Raw genomic sequence first — 19,086 nt, forward strand, 5'->3', positions numbered from 1 at the left:
TCATCATTGCTGTCACAACAACAGTAACAGGCATAGAAAAGTATCAAATGTTAGAAGGAAAAGTATATTCCTTAACTACCTTGGACTATGAAATGATGTAATATTTCAGGAAAGGTAAGAGTTCATGTAAAGGCCGGGTGAGGTGCGGTGGCTCACGCCTGTAATCCTAGCACACTGGGAGGCCAAGGCGGGCGGATTGTTTGAGCTCAGGAGTTCAAGACCAGCCTGAGCAAGAGTGAGACCCCATCTCTACTAAAAATATAAAGAAATATCTGGACAACTAAAAAAAAAAAAAATATATATATATATATATATATAAAAAATTAGCTGGGCATGGTGGCATATGCCTGTAGTCCCAGCTACTTGGGAGGCTGAGGCAGGAGGATTGCTTGAGCCCAGGAGTTTGAAGTTGCCAGGCACTCTGGCCTGGGCAACAGAGTGAGACTCTGTCTTAAAAAAAAAAAAAATAGTTCATGTAAAGTGAAATTATTCTACAAGGTTTGGCTAAGGAAATATGGGGGGGGGGGGCAGGAAGAACATCAAACAAATTAGTGAGCATGAACAAAGGAAGGAAAACAATACTTATTGAGCAACTATTCTGTTTCACGAAACATACTAAATTTGTAAATGTATTATCACTTCAGAAATAATTTATGTGTAATATAAAGAGAAAGATGAAATATGTGCTGGTAAAAAAATGTGTATAACGATTGATAGACAATGAAGTGCACAAAATGTACTAATAGCTAATCTGATATAATGAAAACAAAACCAGTGATGTGCTCTCATGTCTCACATATAAATAAAAACTCTATAGGCTGCTTCTTTTACTTCTGTTTTTCATACCAGTTATTTAATGCTAGTTTGAAATAAAGTTCCTTGGTGAGTAAAGTCAAGCGCAAACAGCTTTTGGCAAAGTTGCCAAAAAATAGAACTCCCCTTAAACTTGTATGTGGTATGCAGAATCCTTGCTCCCACAAAGATGTCCTCAACCCTGAGACCTGTGAATATGTTATGTTACATAGCAAAAAGGATTTTGAAAATGTATTTAAGATTATAGACGTTAAAATAGAGAGATTGTCTTGAATTTTCCTCCCCAGTGGATCTAACCTAATCACAACACTTAAAATCAGTGGACTTTCTCCTGATGGAGTCAGACATGGAAGGAAGAGAAATTAGAGAGGTGAAACAGAAGAACACATCAGAGAGATTTAAAACAGGAGAACGACATGATCTGCTGTTGCTGCCTTTGAAGATTAAGGGGACCATGAGCCAAGGAATACAGGACATCTCTAGAAAATGAGAACCACCCATAGGTGACAGTCAGGACACAGGAATCTCAGTCTTACTATTCCACGGCACTGAATTCTGCCTACCAGAATGAGCAGATTCCCCAGGCTGACCAAAATCTTGGTGTCCGCCTTTTGAGACCCAAAATAGACAAATCAGCCAAGCCCAATCAAACTTCAGGGACATGCATAGAAACTTACAAAACTGTGAAATAACTTTGTTATTTTAAACATCTTGGTGTGTGATAATTTGTTATGGCAGCAATAGAAAACTAATATAATGTAGAAGTGAGTGGATAGACACATTACCATGCATATGAAAGCATTTACTATAATGACTTTTAATACTTTAAAGTGTTATCTTCTTTTTTTTAACGTTTTGCAAATTGCCCACAAAGGCACTCTTACCCCACAGAAGACATAGTGTTTTCTAGTGTAAAGCAGTTGTTATAGCCTTGATTAAAAAACATTTAAAATTTTGTCACAGTACCAATTAATTTTCTATTTCATGAGTTGAAAATTAAGGGAAACTTACAAAGAGCTTCATTCATTTTCAAATCATGTTTCCCTTCTATTCTCTGAAACAAAACAGGATCTACTTTAATTAGGTAAAACTTCCCCACATTTTGACTTTGGATAATAAGATATATCATAAGCTTACCCACCATGCTTATAGATCTTTTTAAATTAAGGATGTAATAATGCTCACACTTTCATTAACTTTGTTAGCAGCATTATCATACAAAGCACTAGAAATCGTGGCTAAAATATAATAAATATATATTGGAGGTATATATTTATTTTGCACAAAACCTTGTTACTAGTATCATGTTCACAAGAGTACAAGCCATAGCTAATCCATCAGTGTCCCTAGTCCCTGTCAATAAGTCCTCAGAGTTAAATCTCATGTTGTAGAATTTAACGATTTGCATTTAAAATGTTTATTAAAATGTCTATGTCTTTAGCTTTTCATAATATACATTAATTCAATGCCAAAGATGTTGGTTTAATACCTTTTTAATGTTAATACATTCGATAGTGACTCTAGCAGAGCAGTAAAGTATGTGGAAGCCTGTGTTTGTCATTTCTCTGTAACAAGATTTACTATTACTCTGTATAGAAAATGGCTAAATTGCAGAAAAATAGCATAAGGGCATTCTAGGAGAAATTAAGAGATCAGAGATTTAATCCTGGCTAAACTAACAAATATCTGTATGACACTAGGAAAGCCATTTAATATTTCCAGGTGGCAATTTGTCCGTCTCTGTCAATAAGAATTTAGAATATGTTGTCTCTGAGAGTCCATCCATATTTATCACTCAATCTGAATAAAGCATCTGGTTAAAGCAGCTTTGAAAAATCAGGATTTGTCTGTGAAATGTCTGGCCCAGAGACTGCTAACTGACCTTGAAAAATGGTTCTGTGCAAAAGCAAACATACATTCTATTGTAAATGTTGTCTTTTTACTCTACTGATTATCCTTTTAACATGATGACCCAGGCTAAAAGACTCGGGAAGTGATCAGTTTTGCAGCAAAAATTCTATTAAAAATATAAACAATTTCTTTTTTGCATTTTTTGGTTTAGGTTGGAGGAATAGTCAGAATGGGTTTTTTGCACTTGATTTTTTTTTCACCTGTAAAATTTATTATGGATTTTAATTTGGTGTTAATATCTTACATTTAACAACAGGCAATTAGTATATTGTTTATTTCCCTTAGATTATCTGAAGTGAGACAAGAAATAAGTTCTTTCTTTATGATTCTATGTTATATATTTTGATAGAACTCTGTATTTAAAATTTTTGTAGTTAACATTTCAGAACTCATTTTGATTTGTTTTGACTATTTACAATTTAGCAATTTCATAAGCAACCAGTGTTGATTATTTTTCTTTTTGTAAACTAGAAATAGTATCTTCTTAATTTGTAGGGTTTCTTATCATTGAGTCCATTTTTAAACTCTTTTTGAAAAGACAATTTATGAAAAGAAATATCTTAAGTTTTAAAAAAATTCTTTATTGAAGTAGAATTCAAATGCTAAAATCTGCATGTATTTAAATTATATAATGTGAAAAGAATTCACATATGTCCATACCTCTGACACCATCATGACAATCAAGATAATAAGCATATTCATTATGCCCCCAAATTTTCTCCAAGCTCCTTTGTAATTTCTGCCTCCAGGTCTTCTTTACACTTCCACAAATCTCCCTCCCCATCCACAGGTAAACATTAATCTTCTTTCTTTAACTACAGATCTCATAATTTGGATTTTCTAGAATTTATATAAATGGAATCATATGGTATGTATTTCTTTTTATCTGGCTTCTTTCACTCAGAATAATTATTTTTAATTCATCTGTAATTTTACAGGTATCAATAGTTTATCACTGCTCTTTATTGTTAAGTACTATTTCATTATATAAACACAGCCAAGTTATCCACTTACTTATTGATATATATTTGGGTTGTTTCTGGTTTTGAGGTATGTTATGGATTAAATGGTGTCTCCTCAAAATTCATATGTGGAATTCCTAACCCTGAGTACCTCAGAATGTGAACTTATATGGAAATAGGGTTGTTTTGGATGTAATTAATCAAGTTAAAATGGGGCTATACTTGAGTAAGGTGGGGGCCCCTAACCCAATATGATGGATGTCCTTATAAAAAGAAACAACATGTACAGAGGAAAAACTATGTAAAGACGTAGAGAGAAGATAATCTACAAGCCAAGAAATGCCAACATTTTATGCTGTCTACAAATAAAGACCGCTTTACAACTTTGTGTTCTAGATGCTATTTGCTTAATCATCTATCTACATATCTTACCTATCTATCTATGTCTATGTAACAATATATTTTTTTGTTATTTAACTTGCTACAATCACTAGTTCAATGTTTAATAAAAGTGGTAAGAATGGACATCTTTGACTTATTCCTGATCTTAAAGGAAAAATGGTTAATCTTTCAACATTAACTGTGATGTTTGCTTGCTCTAGGTTCTTCCAGAGATTGAGAAAGTTTAATGATACTTCTAGTTTGCTGAGGATGTTTTATCAGAAGTTGATGTTGAAATGTCGTGAAAGATTTATCTATGGCTGTAGAAACGATCATATATTTTCTCAATTTTTAATTTTTTAATATGGCAAATGTTATTGATTGATTTAAGAATGCTGAATCAACTTTGCATTCCTGAGATAAATCCCATTGGTCATAATGTATTAGCTTTTTATATTTTGTTGAATGCAATTTGCCAAAATTCTTAAGAATATTTTTGCCTATATTGATGAGGCATATTGGTCTGTAGTTTTCATTTCTTGCCTATCTCTGTTTTGCTATCAGAGTGATAGCAAATATACACTCCTCATAGAGTGAGTTGGGATGTATTTCCTCCTATTTTGAAAGAGATTGTGTAGAACTGGTTATAATTTGTCCTTAAATTTTTAACAGAATGCTAGTAAAGAACAACTAGACTTGTAATTTTCTTTGCCGTAAGGAATTTAAAAGCTAATTTTAATTACTTTAATAGAGGAGGGGCTAACAGGTTTTCTATTTCTTCCTCAGTGAGCTTTAATAGTTTTTGTTTTTCCACACTTCCCTGAAGCTCTCTTCATTTTTTTTAAATCACTTTTTTGTCACTATTGCAAATTGAATATTGCCTATTGACTCATCTCCAAGCTCATTGATTCTTTCCTCTGTCATATTCACTCTCCTATTAAGCCAATATCCTGGATATATTTTTTAGTTTTAAGGTTTCTCTTTTTTTTTTTTAACATGCTTTCCATTTTTCTCGTGATATTTATTACTTTTCTGATTTATTATAAGCATCACTTATTTATTGAGCATAACTGAAACAACCACTTTAAAGTCTTTGTTCATTCTAACATAGGGACATTTTGGGGTTGCCATTTATTGATAAAGCTTTCCACTGAGAGCAGGTCACATTTTCCTAGCTCTTCGTATGTTGAGTAGTTTTAAACTGTACCCAGGACATTGTAAATATTACACCAAAGAGATTCTCAATTCTGCTCTATCCCTTAGAAATGTGTTGTTGTTTTTGTGTTATTTAATAGCATGCAATGAACTTGGTGAGATTCAAACTAGAAGCTCAGGTTTACCTGCAGTGTATGGCAGCTAAGTCTCTATTCAGAAGGCTTTTTCTGCATCCTGTGCCTGTGAGGTTCTGGGGTCAGCCAGTGACTCAGGAAAAATCTAAGCTCAGACTTTCCAGTTACCTTCTCTGGCTCTCTCTTTTCTTACCTCCCATACCACTGTCCAGTGGCTCTTTCTCTACTTCTTCTGGTATGAAAAAAAGCAGGTTTTCTAATGAAATTGTAGCCAACCAGTGCATTGCCACTGCTTCAGCTGCCCTCAGGAGAAAAACAGAAAATCAATAAACCCACCTTGTTAATATTATTTCCTCCAAATGTTGTCTCCCTGCCAAAAATCTGCTCGCTCTTGTTCACTTTACAGAGCCTTTGGGTAGTTATTTTTTTGTATTTTGTCAAGGGTTTATAGCTATTTTTGAGAGGATTCTTCTGTTGGGAGTTCATTCTTCCATATTAACAGCAGATTGCTAAATAACAATTTGACTTACTATAAAGTTTTAAGTTCATTTTTTTCTTTTGTCACTCAAAAATTAATATTCCTTTTATTCTAACGTTGTGAGTTAAATAGATATAAATTTGATTCTCATGATAATAAAAGTGATTTCCTGCTTCCTTCTGGAAACTTCTTCATATTAAGGAAGAGCCTAAAACCAGAAGCTGATCTCTCAGTCCTGGTGAGTTCAGTAAGAAAGAGGAAGATGAGTAGGTCAATGTGGCAAAGGGGTCACAAAACTACAGTTGATCAGGGCTGTCAAGCAATTACTCTGGTCAAAGTTTTACTGTTTAGGGAGAATTTTTTGGAGGAGAGATTTGATTTTGGTTGCTATCCACCAGTCTTGTGAATTTAGAAAGTAAGTGATAGGGGAGTGAATATCTGAGGATGGTCTAAATTTCTAGCATTGGAGTCAACTCCTCATACCTTTTTCTGCTTTCCTTGTATTACCTACAAGGTGAGCTGCCCCCTGGTGGATTAGATTCATGAGGCTGATTTCTATGGCAAGGTGGCAGATAACTATTGTCCCAAGGAGGCAAAGGTTCCAAGAACATCAAACTGTCTCCAGGTACTTCACATTTAGATAGCAAGTAATTTCAGGCTTTGGCCAGATGTGGTTGGTGGCTCATGCCTGTAATCCTAGCACTCTGGGAGGCTGAGGTGGGAGAATCATTTGAGCTCAGGAGTTCGAGACCAGCCTGAGCAAGAGTGAGACCCCTCTCTACTAAAACTGGAAAGAAATTAGCTGGACAACTAAAAATATATAGAAAAAATTAAGCAGACGTGGTGGCGCATGCCTGTAGTCCCAGCTAGTTGGGAAGCTGAGGCAGAATCGCTGGAGCCCAGGAGTTTGAGGTTGCTGTGAGCTAGGCTGATGCCAGGGCACTCTAGCCCAGGCAACAGAGTAAGACTCTGTCTCAAAAAGAGAAAAGAATAAAAGGAATTTCAGGCTTTTACTCTCTTATTTATTTTCTATTTAATATTGCTCAACTTCTCTCGTCATCTAAAAACAGCAATAGAAAAAACAACAGTTTTGGACTACAGCATCCATCTTCCTCTTCTTTCCATGGGCAGCTCTTTGAATCAATAAATAATATTTTAAAAATAATGTCTTGTTTATTTCATTCATTTAATGAAATTTATATTCATTCAATATTCCATTTTATAATTTACCTATAATACAATTATTTTTAACATATCTCTCCATGTCTTCATAATGTTTTAATTGTGTTTTTGCTTCTTGTGTCTTTTCTATTTTACCCCATAGATAAAAATATTATCCTGTTATTCTCTGAAGTAAAAATAAAAGAAGGAAATAATAAATACCAAGAGAAATTCACATTGCTACTAAGTACTTTGTGACTTAAGTCCAGTTGTTTTAGAAAGTCCTAAAATGAAATGTAGGTTTCTTATGTTTTTAAGAACTCTTTTAAGAGTTTTAGTTTTTAACACAAAGTATTCATAAAGGAAAAATTATAAAATATCTCAATTAAAACTATTTGAATATTTTTCTTTTTCCCCATGGAAGTGGGCAATTTAATGGGTTAGATTATTGCCCTGAGGCATTTATTAGTCATTTATAATTATGTCTTGCTTATAAAATTAAAAAATGGAAAGTTGTTTAATAATCCAGTGATGCAGTAATCTTTTCTTTTTTAATTAAAAATTAATTTGCCTCCTAATGAAGACAAATAAGACATCAAATCTAATTAAGATTGTGTGAAAGGTTGTGTTAGCCTCAGTTAAGAGTCCTAACAGACAACAAACTTCATAAATACCAAAGCCCATCTTGTTCCTTTTCCTAGAAGGTCCTAGGGGTAAAAGCAGCTGCAGAACATTATTCCTCCTTTTGTTTTAATTGCCTTTAATAGATGAGCTAGAAAAAGCATTATACATAATGCACCATAATGCTTTGCATAAAGGTAAACAGAACAAATGTGCCAAGTGACAAGTTTATGACAGTATATTTTAACAACCAGACTATTTCTTGAATTATAGTTTATTTCTCTCTATGTCACACAGTTAGGAGGAAGAGAGTTACAAAACTGAAAAGGAAAAATAACTACAGAAGAATTAAAAAGGCATTAGTGGTGATTAGAAAACAACAAGAAAATAAGTCAGAATATGTCCAAGGGAAGCCCGTTTAATTGTCTTAAAAATTACATGAGGCTGGGATTTGTAAGGAAAAAAAAAAAAAGAATAGTAACAATGATATAGCTAGAAGAACTATATTTTGTTTTCCTGCATTTTCATTGAAATATCCAATAAATGTTGGGTTGTATAAATGATTAAATAATGGACCCTGCCCTTAAGAATTTCACAGTTTAGTAGACAAGATAATAATATAAAACAATTTACCTTATCTTCAAAATGCCAAGACAGAAATTTGTTCAAAGTGATGCTGGAGCCTAGAGGATGCATGACTAATTCTGTCTTGGGAAATCATAAAATGGTTGATAAGAAAAATATAAACAAGTTCCTAAAGAATAACAATTTCAAACAAAACATAGAGGACACATAAACAAAGATTGCATTATGTTTTTATGGAAATTGGAACAATCTTTACAAGAAGAGAATGGTGAGTGGGCACATTGCAAAGAGACACAGATGGCACAATGTAGAGGTTGCGACTGTGTAACAATGGATAGCCATTAAAATTTTCAAAGCTATTATGTAACAGTTAGATTAAATAATTTATTTAAAATTATTAAAAAATTAAAACATACCCAAAATATTGAGAAATATATGTAGAGCGGTTTTTGTTTGATGAAAGTTTTCTAAACTTGTACCTTCTCTAATTGCGATGTGTGTCTAGGTTTTTATCAATAAATAATTGTTAGCATTGCTTGCTCTGGAACAGGCAAAAAAATGTGGCCGAAGTTCATGTCTTGCACAGAAATAAGATTCCAGTCATCACAAAGGACTTCAGCAAATTTTGTTTGAGTCGCATTTTTAAAACAAAAGGAATGTTTGAAATAGCTCAACACACCAAGAAAAATCATATTGAGATATTTAAAATGAAAAATATTTTTAAATCAAATATTTTTCTAAATAGGAGTAAGTTATTTACATCCATATCATATCTTTACTGGAATAAAGATCAACGTGTAAGTAAGAAATTAGGATTGCCTTGAAAATAGGCTTTAAAAATCAATCCAAATTCAAATGGATTTGATTCTTATACTTTGTTAAGGGCCTGACATGAGATAATACTATGTGACTGAATCTGTTCAAATTTTAAAGAGCTTTAAAGTTAGAAATTATGAAGGAAAAAATTAAAATGGAATATAGCTTTGTTTTCTGTACTTCTTCATGTTGATGCTCAACTGGTATATTGATGGCTCTATTGGTTGTTAGAATATGGAAGCACCACTATGCTGGTTAAATATGTAACCCACGGAGCCCTCCAAGTTCTTATACCCATGCTAGCCTAGCAGCATTTGCCAAACTCTCTGGACCTCTCAAACTTCCCCACATTTCAACAGCCAAGACTCAATTCTTGACAGGATAGGGGAACTCCAGTATCTGACTTCATTGGTAGATCCATGCACTGGACCAGTGGCTAAATATCCATATTTGCTTTTATTCAAGAAAGATATTTCAAGTAAGTGATATCATCCATACACTATTCTACGTACTTGGTATACATTGAATAAGGAAAAAACAAGCAAACTAACAGAGTTTTTTCCAGTTGTCATGAAATTTTAGTGGGAGGATCAAACACTAAGCAGGTCACCATTAATTAGGTGCATAATTAAAAATCATAATAAGTACTAAAGAGTAAAAGAACAAGATATTATGAAAGAATAAAAGGTTGGTCACATTTATATTGAGGGGTGAGATAAACCATCACTGGCATGTTAGCTAAGATCTGAAAATCAGAGGCTATTAAAGCAATAAAGGCTTGGGCAGGGAGAACATGTTAGAGATATTTCTTTGGCTGTTGAGTCAAAAATGGACAAGTAGAGAAATCCAAAATAAGAAAAGAAGTATTAAAACTATATAACTTTTATTTTCAAGAATAGAAATTTCTTGTTGGTCTTGGAGATCAGATTTTATAACTTTCAGTGTGACCGTAGTCATATGTTTATTCTTCCAGATGTCAATTAATTAATCTCTGAAAATTTTATATTACCTTCATCCAGCCAACTAATATGAAAATCCTATTCATTGCACAGGACCTGGAACATAGTAAGTGGCTAATAAATGTTTGTCTTTTGAATGAATAAATTCATGAAATGAGAATGAAAATACTTTAAATAGGTGCAGTAATGATTAAATTATTTATATTTGGGGTAAGTATATATGCATGCATTTATATATAAATACTTTTATTTTTAATTATATATATCCACAAGCACAGAAAGCATAGCTTAGTAGAAATGCCTGACTCAAGATGCTAATAAATATTAGTTACTTCCCCACCAATCTTAAACATATTTTCAAAGAGAGTGCATTGATTAATTCATCAAAAATATTGAGTGAGAAGAAGCTGCAGATCTGATATCCCAAGAAAGGTTTCAAGAAATTAAAAACATATATAAAAACTTTTTTTAAAGCATAAAGGCATTCAAAATACTAAAGGGGAATAGAGGACTCTTAAAAAAAGACAGTGCCCAGGGCCACCCCAAGGCTGAAATGTTGGGATACTAAAGAGTGACCATTATATCTCTTTACTCAATCCCAAGCTTGGGTCTAGCGGGAGTAAGGGAACATGGATCAGCGAAGTAGAATAAGCAAACTGTCCTCTATGTTTCATGCTCATCATTTTTTTTTACTAAGACAATATCTCAAGTTTTAACTTGCCACTTGGCTGCCCAGTTATAGATTAGATTTACCAGTTTTTCTTGAAGGTAGGTATGGGCATGAGAACAATTTCACCATAAATATTTATTATATTCCTCAGACATTTTCAGGCATCAAAGTACCAATCTGTCTGTCTAACTCAATTAGATGGAATTCAAACTAAGCTGCTATAACAAAGAGACCTCAAAATACAGTCAATTATATTTCTCTCCTATGAAATAGTTCAGAGTAAGGAGCGGTCACTTGTTTACGCTTCAAAAGATTATTGAGTTCATTCATAACCCAGATTATTATTTCTTCTTTTCTTTTTTTGAAATGCAGTCTTGCTCTGTCACCTGGCTAGAGTGCCGTGGCATCAGCCTAGCTCACAGCAACATCAAACTCCTGGGCTTAAGCGATTCTCCTGCCTCAGCCTCCCAAGTAGCTGGGATTACAGGTGAATGTCACCAAGCCTGGCTAATTTTTTCTATTTTTTTTTTTTTTTTTATTAGAGATGGGGTCTCGCTTTTGCTCAGGCTGGTCTCGAACTCCTGTCCTCAAGGGATCCTCCCATCTAGGTTTCCAAGAGTGGTGCTAGGATTATAGGCGTGAGCCACTGAGCCCAGCCTATTATTTCTTATTCTTCTTCTCCTCCTCCTCCTTCCCCTTCTTCTCTCTCTCTCTCTCCCTCTCTTTTCTTCCATAATCTAGAACCTAATTATATATCTATAATTTAATTTATGGTGATTTACATAACGTAACTCTCCTGCTCCCATCTCTAGAATTGCATGAAGACTATACTTTGGCTCACTTCTGCTTTCCATCCTGTAAGATGAAGAAAGAAGTCAAAAAAACAAATATAGAAATAGAGTTAATGTCACAAGTAGAATTGGTGCTAATGGATATTCTTTATATTTAAAAAGATGCGACAGGACTTTGCATGCATACAACAAAATCATCTGGAGATGACTAAAGACTCCAACATTGAAAAAACTTCCAGAATAAATGAGATGATCAAAAAAATGGACACAGTTAAAGAGGGAATTAGTGAGTCAGAAAATCAAGTCAAGAAATTTCCTCAGAATTCAGCACATCAGTTCATGGAAAGTATCAAAGAAATATTAAAAGATTTAATAGATAGAGGCAGTTTTAAAATCCAACTAATGGGATTTTTTTTTTTAGAAGGAAAATTGAGAGAATGATGAAAAGGCAATGTTTAAATAAGTAACTGAAGAAGAGTCAAATAAAGCCAAGTGTTCCTGCATGGAATCCAGCTTGAAACATTAAGCACAGTACTTGGCAATTACAAGTTCAACAAACAGTATACGTTGCTGTTATTATCATTAGTAAGTTGGGCAAAGTCACAATCAAATTTGAAAGGCAGCACTTTGTACAAGGTATTGTGTTCAGGACATAAAACTCATCATTTTCCTATACTTATGACTGGGAAAAAATCTATCAAATTATTAAGACATCACTGATTTTGATTATGATTAATTATAAATTAATCTGGCTAAAATAATGATTATTTGATATGATTAAAGTTTAACAACCAGACATTTTTCTTCAAACAGATGATTTTTGATCTCCTGTTGGTGGTTGTTGGTTTGATTTATATGCTGACATTGCTAAGTAACAACTACATTAGAGCACAGGATTAAGCTATTATAAAAAGTAGTTATTGTTGAGATGGCAGACTCTTTTGAGATAGAATTCTCCTTGAGTTAAATGGGCTTTTTCGTCAAAGCATGAACTATAGAATTAGAGCCTTTGTGCATGAAATGTACAAAAACCGTCACTGCATAAGTGACTGTTCTGCTTCTCACACTTTTCAAAAAGTTTTCTCTCCAGTTCCTCTTTCCCTGTGAGTTTTGTAGTTATAAAAAGAAGATGAAGTGTGATATTTATATTCTTCTTCTTTTTTTTTTAGATTAAAATAAAACAATTCACTTGGAAGATCTTTTCATTTGATGTTGTTTTCATCCTAAAATGAAAATTAGAGCATCTGTAGCTGGGTAGTATGATCATAGTAAGCAAGAGGCTATGAAGAAAAAATTCTGGATTTTAGTACAGGCATACTTCACAGATATTTCAGGTCCAGTCCCGGACCACCACATCTGTATGTACTAGAAATTGAAACTTTAAAAATAAATCCCCAAATATATTTTATCTACTGGCAGGCAAGTTGTCAATTCATCTGATTGACTTTTGAATTCCCATTAATTTGAGAGGTTTTCTCAGGAAATATGTGCTAAATACAGTGTTCTCTGCTATTGCACAGAAAATATTGGCTTTTCGGAGAAAAATCTTTGAGACATCTGTTATCAAATTTGAAAATAAAAGTTATTCTTTTTTGAAAAAAAACAAAAGATGATTTTGAGAAAAGTTTTCCAGGAAAGTGTTCACTAATGATTCATCAATCCTGATGGATACAAGTGGCCTGCTAAGTGAGGTAAATCTCTGGGTTCGAGCCCACATGCAGAGCATCAGTTATGCTGCAGAAAAAAACATGAGCTTGTTTGGCTAATCTGCGGTTTCATAAGAAACTGGAGACAATTTTGCAAAACTTCCTTAGAGCTTCAGAAGGTTGAGAGGCACAAAACATTGTTAACAAGGCTGCTGGCAGAAATTTTCTGATACTTGGACACGGTACATAGTGCTTTCAAATGGAACTTTATCACAGACAACCTAAACAGTGAAACATGGATTCTTGATGAAGCCATCCATGGAACTGACCTGGCCAAATATGACCTCACTTACTTAAGGACAAAGTCAATGTTAGTTCATAAATTCAACTCTGGATGTGTTGAACAATCCTGGTTTTCTTTAACACAAGCCTATCGCTATAGAGCAAAGTCAGCAACGGAAGCCCAAAATTCATTTTCTGTAATATACCATTGTGAATCAGGGACTTCAGCACTATGTTGCCATTAAAACTAAGAGTCAAAATAGATTGGATTTCAAGAACAACTTGACCAATGTCATATGAGAGATCTTGTTACAATTTCAAAGTTGTATTCATGCCAAACAACAGTAGCCTTGGCATTAAATTTATTTTAGGCTAGAAATAAAATGTACTTTAAAATTTTTTCCTAATTAAATGTATTTCTCTTTTTCAGCAATAACAAATTTACAGGTAAAAGCAATATAAGAATCAAAAAAGCATTTTGTAAATGCATTTATATCCAAGATATTAATAAATAATTAATAAATTTAAAAACTAATTTAAGAAACAATTTTCTATCATGTTCCAAAGTAGGTATGACTATGCATATACTTATTAAAAATCAATATATTCATTTAAAATATGTCCCCAGATTTTGTGTATATAAGCAGATAAAGTCCAATTAATTAAAACCTATGTTTGTTAGAGCCAAAAGTTATTAAACCCTACATGCTCCAAATCTTCCATGAATCCTTATAAGCTTCTGTCCAATCTCTTCCCTGTATTAGAGAATTCATTTCTTAACAGCACTGTTTGTGTCTTCTATGATAAAGTATTAATATATGAATAACAGTTAACAAAGAAAGAATGAGAAATGAAGAAAAACAGAGAGGGTACGTTGGGATATTTAACATTTGTAATTTGAGAGAGACTTGGGAGGAAACAGTAAAGAGGGGAAAGGAAGGGAGGAACAGAGGGACAGAACCAGAACCAGTTTGGGGTCAGAATTAAATAATTAACTCATGTAAAGCATTTAACAATATATGGTACAGATAGTAGGCGCCTTATAAATGTTACTTCATTATACTCATTCTCATTATTTTCACTGTCATGATCACATCCATCACTGTAATTGAGAATTGGGGGACTGGATGTGACAGGCTCTAGAGAAGAAGCAAGACATCAGAGAATAAGAGATGAGATTATTGATGGGGCTCTTGAAAACTGCTTTCTATAGCATAGATTTTGAATCCGTTTCAACATTCTTCGAGTCATTAAGATAAAGAGTAAATTTGTTTTAAATCACTGTTGAGCACAAGTCTAGGATTCTTTGTATACACATTTAATCAGGAAACAGGCCCTGAGAATCCTCCCATTTTAAAGTAGATTATATTTTGAAAGCTATTGCACTGGCTTTGGGACTTCAGCTTTAATATACAGCTGTAGTGCACATTAAAATTATCACCACACACTGAAGCCGAAATTGCATGTTGGAGCAGAGAGAAAGTCAAGCAGGTAAGAGCCATTATGATTCTCAGAAATCAAGAGCCAAGTTAAAGAAACACCATGTGGACACAGGTATGTAGAAAATTAGATTTTTCTCAGTCTTATGAAGTTCACCCAAATTCCCTCAGAAAGTTATAAACTGGAATTCAATTTTTCTTCTAGCCTTCATGGAACTCCAGTTACTTAAACAATTAGTACACTTTACATATAGAGGAATAAGGTATCTTAGTCCATTTGTGCTACTGGAACAAAATACCTGAGACTAGGTAATTTATATATTAAAAAAAAAAAAAAACAGAAATTTATTTCTCACAGGTCTAGAAGCTGGAAGTCCAAGATCAAGCTGCCAGCAGGTTTGGTGTCTGGTGAGGGTCCAGTCTCTGCTTCCAAGATGGTGCTTTTGTACTTCGCTCTCACATGGAGGAAGGCAGAAGGGCAAAAAGGCCCTAAATTGCTCCTTCAACTTTTTTATAAGGTCACTAATCCCTTTCATGAAGGCTGCACCTCATGATGTATGTAATCATCTCCTAAAGTCTCACCTCTTAATACTATCACCTTGGGAATTAACCTTCAACTTATGAATTCTGGGGGACACATTCAGACCACAGCAAAGGCATTATCATATTTTATGTTCGAAGTCCACAGCTTTGGAGACTCTTTCTCCTAGGGATATAGCTGTTCCAGTCGGTTTTCAATTGAAAGGCTTTATAACCACTGGCTGAAGCTATTCCAATTCAAAAGCTAAACTGCCACATCAGTATAACGGTAACTAGTTTTGAATTTTGGCGACTCACATGATACAAGGATGGAGCTTCAGAATCTGGAAAATACCAAATATTACAGAACTACAAAGCCACCAATATTCGTGGAAGAGTGTCTCCCTTCTCCAGAGCCTGTATAGAGCTTAGTAGATGATGATTGAAATATATATGTCAAATTTATAACCATACATCAGAAAGTAGATATATATGTTTCAAAACTGTTGATTCTGAAAGGACAGCATGTCATTTGTTAAGATTGTAGCAGAAGAGATGATGGATGCGTTTTGTGTTCAAGTGGCTTAGAATAAAGTTTTAGTAGATTTGAAAAGGACAATCCCCTCACAGAATCTTCACTGATGATATCACTATTCATCTTGAAAATTCACTAACAAATTATGGACTTGGGCAGTTGAAAATGAGCCAAATGGTCTTTTCCCTCTTGACATCTGACCTGTCTAATGGAGTCCTTGTGTGTGTGAACAAATACGTTGCCCATCATTGACTTCTCTTCCCTAAGGCAATCCAGGGCTGGGGTTGGAGACTATGACTGATTTACTTTCTCTGTGGTGGGCTGGGTCACAGGTGGAATCAGGAACAGCAGTTGCCCATTTGTACCTAGATTTTCATAGACTCCAGCCAGAATAGGACAAGTCAAATTTGCCTCCCGTCAGCCCAGTACTTTGTGGTCTGTGCCTATTATTCTAGCAAAGGGTACTACATGATTTAACTACCATCAGCTATGAAATGCCCAGTAAATAATATCCAGATTTCCTACCCAGATTCTAAACCAATTTAGAAATAAGACAAAAGTGTAAGCATATAGGAGCCAAAGTATCACTTTAATTAATGATAAAGCAAATATTGTAGAATAGGGCGTGCATTTCAGGGAGCTGGGCTTCCTAATACCGTATGCCAAGACCCAGGCAGCCAACATTGCCCTAGGGAAGGCTACTCTATACCTCTGTCCAGCGGTAAAGCCTACGGTTGAGGGAGTCCAGCACAAAGCATGCTTTCCATGGACAGCTCACTCTCAAGACAAAGGGAAGAATAAAGGGCTGCCTGTGTGTGATAGGGTCTTCTTTTTAAAGTCACTGATTGTAATCCTTAACTCTTCCTCCGTAGGCAAGTAATGAATGAGAGATGAAGAGAGGCCAACAGAATTAATAGAAGAAAACATCCCTCAGAGTTAGGCCATCCCCAACGACCTTGACCGTCTTTCTCTACCAGAGACACAGGTCTTGGAAAGGGAATGGACTAAAATCCAAAACACATATTTCTTGTCCAAGAAATAACCCCTTTACAAGATGCAAAGTATTTTCCAGGTAGGTTGACAAGCATGACCAAGTTGAGCTTAGCTACCAAAATTTCTTGCAGAGGTGTGGATAATTTGACCATGAGGAAAATAAGACAGTAACATTGCACATTAACACAGGAGTATGTCCTGCTTTCCCATGAGAAAGGGAGTGCAGAGACAGCCAACCTATTTCTGGTCATCCATATGTCAGTCCACAGCAAGGCAAACTCTAATTGGAATACATTTGGCTCTCATTTGCTTGCAATTAATATTATTCATTAAAACTATAGATTTATCTATTTGGTTTAATTGTTTTCTCACCTTGCCAAATCATTCTGAGGTTGACAATACAGTAGCACAAGACATCTAGATGCACAACCACATAATACTGATTTGAGAATTGATTTGGATATGAGAAATGAAGAGCAAATTAAATAGAGTTTGCAGTGACTTTTTGCCAGCGACCAAGGAAAAGGAGTTCTTTGTACTGAAATGAGTGTTGTGGGGTCCATATTAAATGAAGCCTTTCAAAACCTGGGATGTGTTGTTCATTCCTCTACTGGGGGATAAGATAGCCTCACTTGGGTGGTACCAATTCAACATACCATCTGTCAAATGCATACAAATACCAATTTCTTTTATTAAAAGATAATGATCTCACCTCGACTCATTTAATATTCAAAATTCACATGACAGCCAGGACAATTTTTCATATGTTTATTTGGGAAAATTCTGACAAAGGCCATCCCTTTCTGTACTCCTTTATTGCTCTTGAAAGTCTAATTTCCCCTGATGAAAATCAGTTTTTCCAATGACAGAAAAAAGTAATTAAATATGTTCAGTTCATAGCTACCTTATCTCATTGCCAACCATCTAAATAGCTAAATAATTGTGTGAGGATAACAGCAATAATGTAGTGATATGGGCAACAGGAAATTAGGGGCATATGATTTGTTCCTCTGGACACAGCCTGGTATTGACTTTTATATGACCAGAATGGGTCTGATGACTCATATTTACTGTCCTGTGAGTTGTGCCCTTCCTGTCACACACTGATGCAAGCAGGGCCGAAATAATCTAAAGTAAAATGTATGCCAGGGCCTTCTCCATCTGTTTGAACTAGAAAACCAGAGATCAAAGTGTTTGGCAAATAACATGGCTTTTGTATTCTGTTTTAATGTTTAAGCTTCATTTTAAATGAAGTTTTGTCATGAAAGGTTTTTCTTAACTTGTATAATTTAATGAAAAGCTAAAGAAGAAATGAGAATTCACATAGTTCGTGACTATTGAAAGAAAATTGGCTAATTATACTGTGAGGTCTTCCAGTCATCTAGTTTTATAATTGGATGGTGAACACTCAGAATCCATAAGTGGCAAACCTCTGCTGAACTAGATATCCTTTGAAATTGACTCTTTATCATGCAGAGACTGTGACAGTGCTGTTCACCAGCATGCAGCAATGGCCTTGAAGTGAGTGAGTGGGTGAACTCACACACATTGGTTTTCTTCTCTATTTGGGTCATTATCTCCTGATCAGATTAAAAGTATGTATTTTCTCTCCCCATATAATCTAAGACCTACATGAACATACCATTGACAATAAAATTGTGTGCTCTTTTGAAGCACAAAATAGTTTGTGGATGTGTGCTGCTAATAGAGAAAAACTGATGGGAATTTTTAATCAGTAAGATGGCTTACTTGAGTTTTTATTAATATCCCCCACATAACACATAGTAAGCCCTACAGATTTTCAGGAGGTATGTACTTACTAGGGTGTCTCCTATAATGCCTTCCTACTCTAGAAAGCGTGCCAGAGTGTAAGGGCGGTATTGGTTTAAATAAAATAATGTACTGTGATTTATTTTTAAGTAAGTATTTAAAAATATTAGCATATAAAGTATTATCAAAAATAGTTCCTTGCAGCACCTTTCACATCTCATAAAACATGATGGTGTTTGTGTAAGGTTATTGTGGATACAATATATCTTCTTGTCTGGGAAGTGTTAGATATATTCTTTCTCTCCTCTTTAATTCTGCTTCAAAAAATATAAAACCTAAATGAATGTTTTTACGCAATTTATGCAGGTCCAACCCTACACTTCCCTTAGAAAGGCATAACACTAATGGAAATCAAAAATTCACACCTCTTAATCCTTTCTATGAGTTTTCTTAACATTTTCCCAG

This window comes from Eulemur rufifrons, chromosome 12 (assembly GCF_041146395.1).
Source record: "Eulemur rufifrons isolate Redbay chromosome 12, OSU_ERuf_1, whole genome shotgun sequence".
NCBI classification, from domain to species: Eukaryota; Metazoa; Chordata; class Mammalia; order Primates; family Lemuridae; genus Eulemur; species Eulemur rufifrons.